Here is a 313-nt window from a genome sequence, read left to right as displayed (position 1 = left end):
TGTCATTCTTGACGGGCAATTGGCTAGGCTTCTTTATAATCACCTTTCATGTATTTGAAGACTGTTATCAGGTTCTTCCTCACTCTTCTCTTCTTCAGACTAAATAACTCTAGTTCTTTCAGCCTTTCCTCATTATGGCTTCCCAGGCCTCTAAAATCATTTTTGTTGCTCTCCACTTGACTCTTTCTAACCTTCCCCCATATTTCTTGAAATTTGAGGCCCAAAACAGGACCTTTTATTCCAGGGACCAGAATTCCAGTGCCAAATACAGTGGAAGAATTACTTTTCTAGATTTGCAAAAGACACTCCAGTT

Source organism: Gavialis gangeticus, unplaced genomic scaffold, assembly GCF_001723915.1.
Source record: "Gavialis gangeticus isolate Ggan-Ray unplaced genomic scaffold, GavGan_comp1, whole genome shotgun sequence".
Taxonomy (NCBI): domain Eukaryota; kingdom Metazoa; phylum Chordata; order Crocodylia; family Gavialidae; genus Gavialis; species Gavialis gangeticus.
The sequence above is the reverse complement of the archived record's forward strand: the minus strand, read 5'-3'. Positions refer to the sequence as shown.